At 43.6% G+C, this 16,254-nt stretch overlaps 1 protein-coding gene across 2 annotated transcripts in view; it reads left to right on the top strand.

Annotated features, from left to right (window-relative positions):
* The first annotated feature begins 7,716 nt into the window (after positions 1–7,716).
* PTPRA (protein tyrosine phosphatase receptor type A) overlaps positions 7,717–16,254 on the top strand; it is a 171,294-nt gene continuing 162,756 nt past the window's right edge. The window contains exons 1-2 of one of the 2 annotated variants that reach the window (XM_063457602.1): positions 7,717–7,773; positions 7,966–8,030. The gene's annotated coding sequence lies outside the window, so the exon portion shown is untranslated. Of the gene's footprint in view, positions 7,774–7,809; positions 8,031–16,254 lie in introns of those variants that run through there. The other variant, XM_063457603.1, reaches the window with a different exon arrangement.

Genomic DNA, 16,254 nt, shown 5'->3' with positions numbered 1-16,254 from the left:
GCCTGGTGGCACTCCCAGGCTTCCGTTCTAAAAAATTCAGAAGACAAAAGTACAGAGAGCAGAGTGATTCAGCTCTGGGGCACAGATTTTATGGTTAAACCGTTACAGTGAACAGTTTAACCCGCCAATGGTAAGGGAGCGCCAGGGACATCATGGTACCAAAACAACTGCATTTAGATAAAGTTGTTGTGGTGACTGGAGTGATTTTTAAAAGGATAACTCCAATAACCATAACCACTTCAGTGAAATCAAGCATTATTCGTGGTAGGAGCCTGTGTGTGCAGCGCACCAGCATAGATGACATAACAGAATTCCGAGTTGCCAAATATCGATTCAGTGTGACAGATGTAATGATCTACTACCTGGCAGGCAGTGCGCTCAATTGATAGTTAGTTTTTTCCATCCCTCTCTTCCTGCCTCTCAAATTCTGTCCCTCGCCGACTTAGAGTGCTTGCATTCGCTCTGAGCCAGTGAAACTGTCCAATCAAATGCTTATCTATGAGAAGCATTTGTTTGGACCACAAGGACAGGGATGATGTGGCGTGGAGAGCAATGCCAAGAGCTTTTGGTAAGTTTAATGTCTATTTTGTTTTAGATTTTAGATTTAAAGCTTGTAATGTCCAATAAAGCATTGTAAGGTAAAGTAACTACTTAAAGGGACACTATAGTCACCTGAACAACTTTAGCTTAATGAAGCAGTTTTGGTGTATAGAACATGCCCCTGCAGCCTCACTGCTCAATCCTCTGCCATTTAGGAGTTAAATCCCTTTGTTTATAAACCCTAGTCACACCTCCCTGCATGTGACTTGCACAGCCTTCCATAAACACTTCCTGTAAAGAGAGCCCTATTTAGGCTTTCTTTATTGCAAGTTCTGTTTAATTAAGATTTTCTTATCCCCTGTTATGTTAATAGCTTGCTAGACCCTGCAAGAGGCTCCTGTATGTGATTAAAGTTCAATTTAGAGATTGATATACAATTATTTAAGGTAAATGACATCTGTTTGAAAGTGAAACCAGTTTTTTTTTCCATGCAGGCTCTGTCAATCATAGCCAGGGGAGGTGTGGCTAGGGCTGCATAAACAGAAACAAAGTAATTTAACTCCTAAATGACAGTGAATTGAGCAGTGAAATTGCAGGGGAATGATCTATACACTAAAACTGCTTTATTTAGCTAAAGTAATTTAGGTGACTATAGTGTTCCTTTAAATTAGAAATTTACTTTGAATTCTCCCTGTAGTAAATAACCTGTAATTTCAACCAAATTCTGGTTCCCAATTCATTGCATTGCACCAATTATTAATGAAACCCCCCATTGTACGTCAGGTCATACTGACCGTAATATGCTTATTTGGAAATAGGAAAGCTCACGTTCCCTTCTACATAACACTGCTAACATTAATAGTGATATAATACTATAACGCTTTATCATGTCTGTCCCTCTCGAGAGAAGTTTCATAAATCATTTACTGTCCTTCATATAATAAGATACATGTATTAACATTACATAAAACTCCATCCTTTTCCTTAAGTTCATTTATTTTTTGGGGGTGGAAGTGGGGGTAATATAGATGAGCGATGGATGTGGGGGGATTAATATAGAGCAGTGATGGCTGGGGAAGGATCAATATAGACCAGTGATGGCTGGGGAAGGATCAATATAGACCAGTGATGACTGTGGGGATGATTAATATAGACTAGTGATGTCTGGGGGACCGAGGGGAATAAAATAGACTAGTGATGTCTGGGGGACTGAGGGGATTAAAATTAATTAATTAATACAGATGAACTAGTTATGTCTGGGGGGGGGGGAATCAATATAGACCAGTGATGGCTGTGGGAATGATTAATATAGACCAGTGATGTCTGGGGGCTAGGGGGATTAAAATAGACTAGTGATGTCTGGGTGGGGGGGGGATGTCTGGCTGTGGGTGGATTAATATAGACTACTGATGTCTGGGTAGGGGGGGGGGGATTATATAGACCAGTGATGGCGGGGGGATTAATATAGACCAGTGATGGCTGTGGGAATATTAATATAGACTAATGATGTCGAGGGGGTGGAGGGGGGGGGGTTAATATACACCAGTGAGGGCTGTGGGGTGATTAATATAGACTAGTGATGTCGGGGGGATGCGGGGGGGGGGGGGGGGTAGGGAATTAATATAGATCAGTGATGGCTGGGGGGATTAATATAGACTAGTGATGTCAGGGGGAGGGGGATTAATATAGACCAATGATAGATGTGTGGGGGAGTAATATAGACTAGTGATAGCTGTGGGGGGAATAATATAGACTAGTGATGGCTGTGGGGGGGGGGGAGGATTAATATAGGCTAGTGATGGTTGGGGGATTAATATACACCAGTGATGGCTGTGGGGCGATTAATATAGACTTGTGAAGTCGGCAGGGGGGGTGGGGGGTGATTAATATAGACCAGTGATGACTGTGACAGGGGATTAATATAGACCAGTGATGGCTGTGGGGGGATTAATATAGACTAGTGATGTTGGTGGGGCGGAGGGAGCAGGGATTAATATAGACCCATGATGGTTGGGGGATTAAAATAAGATGAGTGATGGCTGTGGGGGGATTAATATAGACCAGTGATGACTGTGGGAGGGGATTAATATAGACTAGTGATTGCTGGGGGGGGGGGTTAATATAGACCAGTGATGTCTGTGGGAGGGGATTAATATAGACCAATGATGGCTGTGGGGGGAGGGGGGGTGGGAGGTTTAATATAGACTAGTGATGGCTGGGGGATTAATATAGACTAGTGATGGCTGTGGGAGGGGATTTATATAGACCAACAATGGCTGGGGGGAATTAATATAGACCAATGATTGCTGTGCGGGGGATTCATATAGACCAGTGATGGCTGGGGGGGAGGATTAATATAGACCTGTGATGGCTGGGGGGGAGGATTAATATAGACCTGTGATGGCTGGGGGGGAGGATTAATATAGACTAGTGATGGCTGGGAGAATTAATATAGACCAGTGATGGCTAGGTGGGGGGGAGGGGGTAATACAGACCAGTGATGCAAAAAACAAGTATAAATATACGCGTTGTGCCCTGTATTTTTATACTACTTTTTTATAATACTTTGTTAAATTGTAATTTTATCAAATAAATCCCTTTATTCGTATCCACTTGGCTATTGGAGCTTTTGGTGTGATCGGGGAAAATCCGAAAAGCTGAATCCACTGGACAACATAGTCTGCAAGACTTTTGAGGAGCTGTTACAGTCTAAGCCTGCTATAATAGGCTTTGGAGATCGTGAGTGACCCAATACCAGACCATATCTATTTACCATTTTGCCAAACAGTATTATGCTATGTACATTACAGACCAGTGATGGCTGTGGGGGGGATTAATATAGACCATTGATTGCTGGGGGGGAGGGGGGATTAATACAGACCAGTGATGGCTGTGGGTGGAGATTAATATAGACCTGTAATGGCTGGGGGGTGTTAATAGAGACCAGTAATGGCTGGAGGGGGGCTTCATATAGACCAGTGATGTGGTGGGGGGGAGGGGGTAGATTAATACAGACCAGTGATGGGGGGTAACTACAGTCCAGTAATGGCTCGGGGGAGGGGGGTTAGTTCAGACCAGTGATGTGTGTGTGGGGGGTGGGGGGGGGGGAGATCAATATAGACCAGTGATGGCTGGGGTATTAGTATAGACCAGGGGTGGTTAGGGGGATTAATACAGACCAGTGATGGCTGTGGGTGGAGATTAATATAGACCTGTAATGGCTGGGGGGTGTTAATACAGACCAGTAAATGCTGGAGGGGGGCTTCATACAGACCAGTGATGTGGGGAGGAGCAATATAGACCAGTGATGGCTGGGGCATTAATACAGACCAGTGATGGCTGTGGGGGAATTAATATAGACCATTGATTGCTGGGGGGGAGGGGGGATTAATACAGACCAGTGATGGCTGTGGGTGGAGATTAATATAGACCTGTAATGGCTGGGGGGTGTTAATAGAGACCAGTAATGGCTGGAGGGGGGCTTCATATAGACCAGTGATGTGGTGGGGGGGAGGGGGTAGATTAATACAGACCAGTGATGGGGGGTAACTACAGTCCAGTAATGGCTCGGGGGAGGGGGGTTAGTTCAGACCAGTGATGTGTGTGTGGGGGGTGGGGGGGGGGGGGAGATCAATATAGACCAGTGATGGCTGGGGTATTAGTATAGACCAGGGGTGGTTAGGGGGATTAATACAGACCAGTGATGGCTGTGGGTGGAGATTAATATAGACCTGTAATGGCTGGGGGGTGTTAATACAGACCAGTAAATGCTGGAGGGGGGCTTCATACAGACCAGTGATGTGGGGGGGAGCAATATAGACCAGTGATGGCTGGGGCATTAATACAGACCAGTGATGGCTGTGGGGGAATTAATATAGACCATTGATTGCTGGGGGGAGGGGAGATTATTACAGACCAGTGATGGCTGTGGGTGGAGATTAATATAGACCTGTAATGGCTGGGGGGGGTTAATACAGACCAGTAAATGCTGGAGGGGGGCTTCATACAGATCAGTGATGTGGGGGGGAGGGGGGAGATTAATACAGACCAGTGATGTGGGGGGAGGGGGGAGAGGGGGGAGATTAATATAGACCAATAATGGCAGGGGTTATTACAGTCCAGTAAAGGCTGTGGGGAGGTGGGTTAGTTCAGACCAGTGATGTGTGTGTGTGGGGTGGGGGAGATCAATATAGACCAGTGATGGCTGGGGCATTAATATAGACCAGGGATGGCTGGGGCATTAATATAGACCAGTGATGGCTGGGGCATTAATATAGACCAGGGATGGCTGGGGGGGGGGGGGGTTAATACAGACCAGTGATGTCTGTGGGGGAATTAATATATATTGATTGCTCGGGGGAGGGGAGATTAATACAGAGCAGTGATGGCTGTGGGTGGAGATTAATATAGACCTGTAATGGCTGGGGGGGTGATAATACAGACCAGTAAATGCTGGAGGGGGGCTTCATACAGACCAGTGATGTGGGGAGGGGGGGGAGATCAATACAGACCAGTGAAGGGGGGGGGGGGAATAGGGGGAGATTAATATAGACCAATAATGGCAGGGGTTATTACAGTCCAGTAAAGGCTGTCGGGAGGTGGGTTAGTTCAGACCAGTGATGTGTGTGTGTGGGGTGGGGGAGATCAATATAGACCAGTGATGGCTGGGGGATTAGTATAGACCAGGGGTGGTTAGGGGGGTTAATATAGACCAGGGATGTGGGGGGGGGGGAGGGGGGAGATTAATATAGACCAATAATGGCAGGGGTTACTACAGTCCAGTAATGGCTGGGGGGAGGTGGGTTAGTTCAGACTAGTGATGAGTGTGTGTGTGTGTGGGGGGGGGGGGGATCAATATAGACCAGTGATGGCTGTGGGGGAATTAATACAGACCAGTGATGGCTGTGGGGAATTAATATAGACCATTGATTGCTGGGGGGGAGGGGGGATTAATACAGACCAGTGATGGCTGTGGGTGGAGATTAATATAGACCAGTAATGGCTGGAGGGGGGCTTCATATAGACCAGTGATGTGGTGGGGGGGAGGGGGTAGATTAATACAGACCAGTGATGGGGGGGGGGGGGGTAACTACAGTCCAGTAATGGCTGGGGGGAGGGGGGTTAGTTCAGACCAGTGATGTGTGTGTGTGGGGGGGGGGGGGGGGGGAGATCAATATAGACCAGTGATGGCTGGGGGATTAGTATAGACCAGGGGTGGTTAGGGGGATTAATACAGACCAGTGATGGCTGTGGGTGGAGATTAATATAGACCTGTAATGGCTGGGGGGTGTTAATACAGACCAGTAAATGCTGGAGGGGGGCTTCATACAGACCAGTGATGTGGGGGGGAGCAATATAGACCAGTGATGGCTGGGGCATTAATACAGACCAGTGATGGCTGTGGGGGAATTAATATAGACCATTGATTGCTGGGGGGAGGGGAGATTAATACAGACCAGTGATGGCTGTGGGTGGAGATTAATATAGACCTGTAATGGCTGGGGGGTGTTAATACAGACCAGTAAATGCTGGAGGGGGGCTTCATACAGACCAGTGATGTGGGGGGGGGGTGGAGGGGGGAGATTAATACAGACCAGTGATGTGGGGGGGGGGAAGCAATATAAACCAGTGATGGCTGGGGAATTAATATAGACCAGTGATGGCTGGGGGGGGGGGGGGGGTGTTAATACAGACCAGTGATGGCTGTGGGGGAATTAATATAGACCATTGATTGCTGGGGGGAGGGGAGATTATTACAGACCAGTGATGGCTGTGGGTGGAGATTAATATAGACCTGTAATGGCTGGGGGGTGTTAATACAGACCAGTAAATGCTGGAGGGGGGCTTCATACAGATCAGTGATATGGGGGGGGGGGAAGGAGATTAATACAGACCAGTGATGTGGGGGGGAGGGGAGAAGCAATATAGACCAGTGATGGCTGGGGCATTAATACAGACCAGTGATGGCTGTGGGGGGGGGGGGGGGGGTTAATACAGACCAGTGATGGCTGTGGGGGAATTAATATAGACCATTGATTGCTGGGGGGAGGGGAGATTATTACAGACCAGTGATGGCTGTGGGTGGAGATTAATATAGACCTGTAATGGCTGGGGGGTGTTAATACAGACCAGTAAATGCAGGAGGGGGGCTTCATACAGACCAGTGATGTGGGGGGGAGGGGGGAGGGGGGAGATCAATACAGACCAGTGAAGTGGGGGGGGGAGAGGGGGGAGATTAATATAGACCAATAATGGCAGGGGTTATTACAGTCCAGTAAAGGCTGTGGGGAGGTGGGTTAGTTCAGACCAGTGATGTGTGTGTGTGGGGTGGGGGAGATCAATATAGACCAGTGATGGCTGGGGCATTAATATAGACCAGGGATGGCTGGGGCATTAATATAGACCAGGGATGGCTAGGGGGATTAATATAGACTAGGGGTGGCTAGGCTTTTATTTCCCATGATTCATAGTCATGGCTGTGCATCATGGGACATGAAGTTCTGAAACACCTTTAGTGCCAAGCCTAGGCATAGCTGGTATAAATAATAGGAATAACACTGTTAATAATAACTGACATTGTATCATTCCATGTGAAGAACTATTTGTCATTTAATGATGGAATTTTGATACAATGTTGCAAGGCAGGCTGGCGCAGCTGTGCGGTGGGCGGGGCCATCATGTGAGTGATTGTCCGGAGCCCCGCCCCTCGCAGCACAAGGCCACTCATGCAGGGTGAGCTCTGTGTGGAGCTCTGTGACTGCCTCTTGCATCCCTCCCTCTGCAAGCACAGGCAACATGGCGGATCACACAGGGCTCTAGCAACACTAAGAGCTAAATACCCCTTCCCTAACTAATACCCCTACCTGGGCAAATGGCAGGAGCAGCCATGAAGCTGCAGTAGTTCTAGAACACTGAGGATCTCTCTGTTTGTCCCCCCACCCTGTGCCTGGATTCAAACTTCTCTGGGAATAAAGCCTTGGATTTTTTTTTATATATTTTCTCTCTATATTTTTATACACCAGCCTGGAGGAAGCGATCCATTATTTGTCAGTATTCTCCCTGGACCCTAGCATTGGGAGGTACAGATCCCTGGATCCCAGCACTGGGAGGTACAGATCCCTGGATCCCACTGCACTGGGAGGTACAGATCCCTGGATCCCACTGCACTGGGAGGTACAGATCCCTGGATCCCAGCACTGGGAGGTACAGATCCCTGGATCCCAGCACTGGGAGGTACAGATCCCTGGATCCCACTGCACTGGGAGGTACAGATCCCTGGATCCCACTGCACTGGGAGGTACAGATCCCTGGATCCCACTGCACTGGAAGCTACAGATCCCTGGATCCCAGCGCACTGGAAGCTACAGATCCCTGGATCCCAGCGCACTGGAAGCTACAGATCCCTGGATCCCACTGCATTGGGAGGTACAGATCACTGGATCCCACTGCACAGAGCTGCAAAACACTGGATCCCGCCCCAGGGGCTGTGGGTAAGGCTCTGTTTACAGTATCATTCCTTTTCTCTGCTCTCCATCCATTCTGTGTTTATTACATACCGCCGGGGTACCCTGTGATATGTGGGGTGCTAACTCCGCTATAGCCTCGGGGCAGCTCCATGTTACTGCTTACCTGCGGGTAACTTCCGATTTGGGTGGGGGAGGATTTGCATCAGGGCAGATTCCCTCCAGTACACACAATGATTACATTGATACATATGTGGGAATGTGTACAATAGCCATGCACTCTGTGTTCCATCTGTGTGTGGGTGTATAGATGTGTCTGTGTGAGTATACAGGAAAAAAATAACTTTGACTCAGTATGTCTATGTGCCAGTATGTGAATGTTGAAATGTGTATAATACTTAATCTTGTCCATCTTGCTGTGAATGCAGGCTTTGCTCTCTGTATAAAACATTGTAGCCTGTATAGTCCAAGGGTTATTGTGTGCTCACAGACCCCCAGAGCAGGAGAAGCTGCCCTGTGTGTGTGTGTGTGTGTGTCTGCACATTTGTGTGTGTGTGTGTGAGAGAGAGAGCTCTGACACAACGTATATTACTGTGGTCTTCAGTGCACTTGTAGATATTGCAAAAAAAAAAAAAAAATGTTTTCCAGTTTTCAGGATGTGCCTCCCCCCCACCCCCCTTCTTTATTTTATTAACCTTTTTGGTGCTGCAAGGGTCTGTAACTTTCCCCATGGCAGAGCAAGCCTTCTGGGGATGGGTCTATTAGCCTGTGTTTGTGATTAAAACCAAGCCTCCTTCTATTATGTGTTATCCTGTGATGCAGTTTGGGGGATGCCTCACTTTGATCACATTGTTTATCTACTCAAGTATAGTTGGTTGTATTGTCTCTTGTAGCTGTTTTGTTTAACCCAAGCTTAGTGATCATGAGGACAGATCTGTGCCTTTAGTTTTCATTTGTTGAAAAATTCCCCTCATTTATTGTTGCAATAAGTTTGTACTTGGGGATGACTTTGTTGCGAGCTAGGACCTTGTTGTCCCTGCTGTGGATTTTTGTCGCTGTAAATAGGAATGTTTGTTGTGACATGTACATGGTACATTAATATAAATATTGTGGTTGGGGTCTGTGGAAATGGAAATCTGTATTTGCACGCATTATTTCCCAGCAATATGCGAGATATAGTTTGGAGCAATTGGAGTGCAAACTTTTAACTTTACATTCCAGTTCTATTAAAGTTTCTTTTTGTTTTGACCTATTCCCCCAGTCCTCCTTTTACCTACTGATTTCTTCAGGCCTTGGTTTTCCTAAATCAGTATCATGCATTCACAGAATGTGTGTCTGGATATTCGGACAATTCATAATGTTTCGAAAGGTACCTACAAACATTATGCTACAGCACAGCCGTCAGGTTTCCCAATAAATGTTGAAGCCATCAGTAGGTAATTTAGATAGATGGTACTCATGGCACAGACTATGCTAAATCACATGGACCGTAGGCTGTCAGGAAGGTGGATGACAACAATGCCGTGTTACTTAGAAACCGCTTTTGGAACCCATAATATAAAAACACTAACCATGGAATTGGTCCATTGGGTTTCCCGTATGTCATTAAAACTAAACCCAATATAAAGTCAACTTTGAGCTTCGGGACGGTTTCCTTGGAAGCCATTGGAGTGTATTTTGGGGATTTTGTTTCTTTAATCCAAACTTGGACATATTTTAGGTTTATAAGCATTTCTGTAAATTGTACCATATACATCATAGTAACCTGATAATTGTGATTTTATTTAATACGCCTATTTTTCATGCCGTGTATTTTCACTTGAGAAACTCCTGAAATCTTTGTTTAAAATAGTTTTGAGACGCCTGATAAAGAATTTTTTTATATATACTTTTTTGTTAAACCAGAACCTTTCCTGTTTTATACTTCCTATTCATCCTGAAGAATGGTAAACTTTATTTTTTTTGTCCCTTTAAAATCATACATTTTAATAATTGAAGGTATATATCTTAAGATACTTTGATATATTCATGAGATTCTCTCTGATTTTTAGATTTCTAGAATACGTTCCTCATTTTCTCAGAATGGACCCTCGGGACATGGCCACATCAGTTTGAAGGACAATAATGTATTGTGTTTATGTTCTCCAACCAAATATTGACACAAAAACATCCTGATTCAGATAAACACTTGTTGGCTAATTTGCTGCTGCCCTGCCCCTCTCCAGAAGAGAGATAAAATAACCGTTTATCTTCCATCACACAATATAGAATGCAGCCTGAAACTGTTACATCTTTTAGTAGGTGTTAAGGGACTTTCCATGCAGAGCTATCATACATCTTAACTGAACTCACAGTCTGACCCGAGACAACTGCAGCACAATGATGATCCTAATTTTTATATTTATATCTTATATTATTTTGTGTGTTGAGTAACTGGTATAGGGTACTATAAGCATTGAGTTTAAAGGGACACTATAGTCCCTATAACCGCTGCAGCTTAATGTAGTGGTTTTGGTACCTACACACCGACCATGCCAACGCTGCCTTTTCTGAGAAATGGCAGTGTTTACATTCCTGCCTAGTAACACCTCTAGTGGCTGTCACTTAGACTGGCTGAGATCATTAAGATTGATGGGGCAGCCATGGGAAGACCAGCGTAGCGAGGGAAGAAAGTTAAATAAAACTTATCTTCTTACTTCACACTGGGAGATATCAGGGTGGACACCTAAACAGCAGGTCTCTATAGCATTAAAAAATAAATGTTTGTATTCGTAACGCTATAGTATACTTTTTGAATCAATACATCTCTATGAGAATAGTTCAGTGTCTCCATGCAGAGGGTTGGAACACTGAATGGGTGCAGCACTGCCCCAGGAATCACCACTAGCACATACATCTGGGGAGTGGCCAGTGAAGTTATCACTAGGTTGTAATGTAAACACTGTATTTTCTCTGAAAAGACCGTTTTTAAAGCAAAAAACCTGAAGGGAATGATTATACTCACCAGAACAAATACATTAAGCTGTATTTTTTCTGGTCACTATAGTGTCCCTTTAATGTTACAGGAATGCCCCGGAGCTGACCCAGTGTAACTTGTCAAGCCATCTTTAGTATGTTTAGACAACTTACCTGGGTCCTGCCAGGCACCTGCAGTCACATAGCCTCCAGGAGATTCTGGTCTGCTTTCGTAGCCAGGCCGGGCCGCTTTCATTGGCTGTGCTCCGCTGCAGAGAGACCACTGGCTTCTCCCGCTGGGGAAGATTGGATGTGGCATAGGTTTGACAAATTACTCTAGGATGGCGCCAAGAAACTAATGGCACTATAACTACTGCAAATGACATCCAAATCCAGTCTATGTACAGTTATTGAACACATTACAATAAAGTGTAAATGTAAACATTGTTTCATCTCTCCTTCTCTGTATACTGACTGCAAGGTGCAAAAGAGAGAATGTATAACCGTGATTGATGGGGAGTTAAGACGGAGGCGCCCGTTTGCAGGATAAAGACGTGGATTTCTACATTTACATTTTTACACCTCACACACACATTTGTTAAATCTAGGGGTAAGAAAACATAGTATTTAAAGTCTTGGGTGTAGTGACTCTCTTGTACATTAAATACCATTTGGTGCTAATCTGAGATTCAAATCCTTCATCCTGGACTTTAGGTCGAGCTACACCAGCCGAGTCTGTTTGTTTCTAACAGAGGGAAGGACTCCCCCCTTCATGCCCCCAAACTTGATTGTTATGCATTACACGTGCCCTAAGGGAGAGTGTTACAAATAGTTTGCCTTGCATAGCACAATAGTGTGAAAATAGACATTATTTGCAGCATTAGATGCTTGGATGTCAGTAAGAAATATACCTTGGACTTTACTAAGGAACATTCTAATCAGAACAGTAGGTTAGACAAAAGTATGGAAACAGCGAGAGTGCATGCAGATGGGATCTCTGTAGACCCCCAAAATGAAGCCGCAGGAGTAGATTTTTACTACTTAAGGCCATACGTGCTGTTACACTGTATGTTGTGAAGGTATGAACAAAAATAGCTGAGACTTTTTTATCTTTATATCTATATATATCTTCATTCCTTTCTTTAACCGCCATGCTCTAGTGAAGTAGTGTAAGAAAATTAGGTTTTTGTTTGCAACTTTTCATACTTTTATCTTAATGTCCCACTTGTGTTTATATGGATCTGGGCTGACTGTAAATGAATAGGTATAGGATAAATGAAGGGGCATAGGATCTTTAACCCCTTAAGGACACATGACACGTGTGACATGTCATGATTCCCTTTTATTCCAGAAGTTTGGTCCTCAAGGGGTTAAAGGAGCATTTAAGGACTGGAAGTTAACTCTTTTCACCTTTTTAATGCTTTCTGTAGAAGATTTAGCATTTCATTTTTTATTTTTTTTTAAATGTTAACAGAGAAACCAAAGCCTCTTTAAAGTTCATACAACACTTGGTCAGACAGACCCTCACACAGCAGGAAGATGATCTTCTAAGCAGGGACCTCATTTGAGTCTTTGAGATTGTCTTTTCCAATTCCATAAACCCTTGGAGGTGTTTATGGGATGTGCAGTTTAGACTCCTGCAACTCTGCTCATCAAGTAGGATATTCACAGATTTGTGTGAGGCTGAATGCATCTATCTCCAGAGCTGGAGGGACAGCAGGAGAGATCTATACATACACAAAGCCTTACCTGAATGGCACCGGAGGAAGGGAAAGGCTTTGGGTATGAGAGAGAGGGGGGGAGGGGGGATTTCTACAATAAGTGAATTATGTAATAACTTGTGTTGTGGTGCTTATGGTGATATTTTAACAACTAGATTGTCGTTGGGGTGCTGGATACTAAATAATTGTTTTTACATCTTGACATTTTGTATTCTCTCTGTAATTCTCATAAAGGAAGAGAATTCCTTAAATCAGTTCTGACACTTTGCGGGTTTAGCTGCTGAGTGCAATGGGGAAAACATGATAAATATAGATCAAGGCACGCGGTAAGGAGGGTAGTATAAGAAAATTGAAAAAACCAAAACCAAAACAAGACAGACACTTTAAATGCCCACGTTCTTCCTGTAACTCCAGGCCAACACCAGAATATCCAAATGGCAAAGTTACTCCTCACTCCGGTAGATCTATGAAGCTTTATAGCATTTTGTCCCTTTACCTGAATATTTTGAAAAATATGGAAAATTGGTTGAGTAACTTTATGGTACAAAGTTAAGCTGGCGATAAGGCAGAGTTAAAGATTGATTTCATTATTTTGCCAACTTTGCTAATATGCAGCTGGTGAATTCTCACAGATGGGCGAGTAACCCTCAGTGTTTCTATAAGAAGAAAGTTAACGTGCCAGCAAACTGTTATAAGCTGTGATAAAGGGAAACGTAGATTAAAATGTAGTTTGTCTCACGTTTTCCATTCATGTGTATTTACGTGATAGTTACATATAGAAATCAACCAAACCTCTACTTGTGTACAAGCAATTAGTCTCCTTTCAGGCAGCTTTGTGGGACACCCAAGTGGAATATTGCGTAAAAACTCCCCATAATTTAGGATGATGTCAGATGCATATTTTGTTTAAGAATTAAAGCACCTATTGCCCTGTCTCTTTCTGAAATGTGCATGACAATACTTCTTTAACTTTTCAGTAAGAGCACTTGAGCAAGTGTTTCTACCCCCCTTGCAAATAAGAATCCCCAAATTTGGGGGCTAGTTACTACACAGTGCATTGAAAACTGAATTGCAAACTTTAGGTACTGTAGTCACAGACTGGATATTTTAGCTTAATGTTTGCTCTTTGGGATTCTTTTTTCATCCTTAACCCCTTAAGGACACATGACATGTGTGACATGTCATGATTCCCTTTTATTCCAGAAGTTTGGTCCTTAAGGGGTTAAAGGAACACTATAGTCACCTAAATTACTTTAGCTAAATAAAGCAGTTTTAGTGTATAGATCATTCCCCTGCAATTTCACTGCTCAATTCACTGTCATTTAGGAGTTAAATCACGTTGTTTCTGTTTATGCAGCCTTAGCCACACCTCCCCTGGCTATGATTGACAGAGCCTGCATGAAAAAAAACTGGTTTCACTTTCAAACAGATGTAATTTACCTTAAATAATTGTATCTCAATCTCCAAATTGAACTTTAATCACATACAGGAGGCTCGTGCAGGGTCTAGCAAGCTATTAACATAGCAGGGGATAAGAAAATCTTAATTAACCCCTTAATGACACATGACATGTGTGACATGTCATGATTCCCTTTTATTCCAGAAGTTTGGTCCTTAAGGGGTTAAACAGAGCTTACAATAAAGAAAGCCTAAATAGGGCTCTCTTTACAGGAAGTGTTTATGGAAGGCTGTGCAAGTCACATGCAGGGAGGTGTGACTAGGGTTTATAAACAAAGGGATTTAACTCCTAAATGGCAGAGGATTGAGCAGTGAGGCTGCAGGGGCATGTTCTATACACCAAAACTGCTTCATTAAGCTAAAGTTGTTCAGGTGACTATAGTGTCCCTTTAATGTTCAGTGAATAAAACACTTAGTATGCATGTTGCTTTAAAAACCTGTTTTCTGTTGTTACTTAGATGCAAATGTATTGTATAACCCCATTCTGCTTTGCGGGTTCCTTAATCAACCTGTATGCAAATATACCGGCGAGTGTGTATATGTTTAAAATTTCAACTTTATTTTATCACTTGTTGACATTGTATAATTGGTAATAATGTACACATTACCTCCATTACATTGTGTGAGTATTGTACGCAGTACTGGAGACCGGATCTCCAGAAGGATACTGATACTGTAGAGAGAGTTCAGAGAAGGGCTACTAAACTGGTTCATGGATTGCAGGATAAAACTTACCAGGAAAGGTTAAAGGAACTTAACATGTATAGCTTGGAGGAAAGACGAGACAGGGGGGATATGATAGAAACATTTAAATACATAAAGGGAATCAACACAGAAAAGGAGGAGACTATATTTAAAAGAAGAAAAACTACCACAACAAGAGGACACAGTCTTAAATTAGAGGAGCAAAGGTTTAAAAATAATATCAGGAAGTATTAACTTACTGAGAGGGTAGTGGATGCATGGAATAGTCTTCCAGCTGAAGTGGTAGAGGTTAACACAGTAACAGAGTTTAAGCATGCGTGGGATAGGCATAAGGCTATCCTAACTATAAGATAAGGCCAGAGACTAATGAAAGTATTTAGAAAATTGGGCAGACTAGATGGTCCGAATGGTTCCTATCTGCCGACACATTCTATGTTTCTATAATATCTGGAAAACAAAATTGTAATGCCACAGGTCCAAACATTACAGTCAAACCCATGTGACACCTTTTTTCTTAGAATGGTTTGAAAGCTTTAGATTCTTTTATCTTCTCACACAGGTTGTCACTGTAACATCTGGCTGTCATCCTGTCCTTTCCTTGCACTTGTGATATTTGCCAGATGTCATGTGAATCTGAAGCATGTGTTTCTCTAACCACAGTCATGTCTGAAAACTGACTGGAGGAGAGCATCGTGGGTCATGTGGTATTTGGTCACGTGACAGTTGCTCAAGACTTGTGTTGGTATTGACGGATTTATCCTAGGCAATGAGACCATTGTTTTAGCTAAACATTTTTTGAATGTGTGTGATCCTCTCTATCAATAATAATAATGAATGCAAATAAAAAAAACAAAAAACACTTAGCATTGTGTTGAATTTTATAAATCAGTAGCTTTTTTTTCCCTCCAAGCTTTAGGAGTGCCTTGAATAAACAAGTCCCTTGTGGCTGTAATTGTACGACATGGCAGGTTGCGGTGTTACTTTTCTGCTAATTATCACTGTGCAAGTTACTGTTTGTTACAAAAAAAGTGCAGATGTCACGTTTTACTGTTTGTGTTCTTGACTGTCAAACCATAACTGTAAACCCGGGGTAGGCCAAGGTTCATTGACAATGCATTTAGGATATTTCATTCTCTCGCTCTATCAAAGACCGATGCATAGGAGAAAAATCGTGGCCATCGTGACAGCTGTTGCTACTATTAACGCTCCACCTGATGCCTCACCTGATCACATGCAGATGCTGGTTCTATTAAAGTCCAGCACAATGAAGCGGTTTATGCAATGATTTCTGGAAAACGAGGTTTGACAGGTCAGCAGTCCTGTCTGCTAAGGCCCGGGGGAAAACATTGTAACTACAGAAGAGCATTGTGAGTGTGAATCTGCTTTCCCTGTCTCTTTCATTATATTGTTAC

The sequence above is a fragment of the Pelobates fuscus genome, chromosome 6 (genome assembly GCF_036172605.1).
Source record: "Pelobates fuscus isolate aPelFus1 chromosome 6, aPelFus1.pri, whole genome shotgun sequence".
Classification (NCBI taxonomy): Eukaryota; Metazoa; Chordata; class Amphibia; order Anura; family Pelobatidae; genus Pelobates; species Pelobates fuscus.
The sequence above is the reverse complement of the archived record's forward strand: the minus strand, read 5'-3'. Positions and strand labels throughout refer to the sequence as shown.